The sequence below is a fragment of the Alligator sinensis genome, unplaced genomic scaffold, assembly GCF_000455745.1.
Source record: "Alligator sinensis unplaced genomic scaffold, ASM45574v1 scaffold141_1, whole genome shotgun sequence".
NCBI classification, from domain to species: domain Eukaryota; kingdom Metazoa; phylum Chordata; order Crocodylia; family Alligatoridae; genus Alligator; species Alligator sinensis.
Genome location: NW_005842221.1, coordinates 298,319 through 299,143, shown reverse-complemented (window position 1 = coordinate 299,143; position 825 = coordinate 298,319).

The window sequence follows — 825 nt, the reverse complement described above, 5'->3', positions numbered from 1 at the left end:
GGTCCTGCTGGCCCTGGGGCTGCTGGTGCCATGCAGCCCAGCTGGGCAACACCAGCAGCCCCAGGGCTGGCAGGACCCAGCTTGGCTCCATGCGGTCCCCGCACACCGGGCCGGGCCCTGCCGCTATAGGAATGGCCCAGCTGGGTAGCAGAGCAGCCCCAAGGGCAGCAGGACCCCATCAGGCCCGACATGTGGAAACCGTGTGTCATGCCAGGTCTTGCTGCCATAGGCCCGGCCCGGTCAGGCAGCAGAGGGGCCCCAGGACCCAGCTGGGCCCAGCACGCATGCCGCATCCTGCCTCTGCCCCACTGTGCCTGTGGGGGGGTGAGGACCTGGCACAGCCCCATGTTGCTCTCTAGTCCGGCTTTGCACCAGAACATGTCACACACCTCCGAGAGCCGTGGCTCCTGTGCACGCCTCCTGGAGCCATGCAACCCGCTCCGGTGCAAAGCCGGACTAGTGAGCCGCACTGATCTGGGCCAGGTCCTCACCCCCTGCAGACCCGGGGACATCCACCCCGCCACTCCCCAACCCCCCCACATCCCCTTGCTGCCCCCCCAACATTTTTTCGTTTCCACATGTGCCTCTTGCCCCGTCTCAAAGGGGTTTGAGGCGGGGCAGGAGGCACGTGCGCGCTCGTCTGGATGCGCCCATAAAGGGTATAAACAATATTAAAGGCCAGATATCTCTCCTAATTGAAGAAAGCCATAGCCACATATTCTTAGAAATTCCCAAACCAGAAAGTACCATCTAAAAAGGGTCATAATGGCCACCATTAAAAATTAACCTTTTGCGATAATGAAACAGGTCATTAGTTTCAAGTCC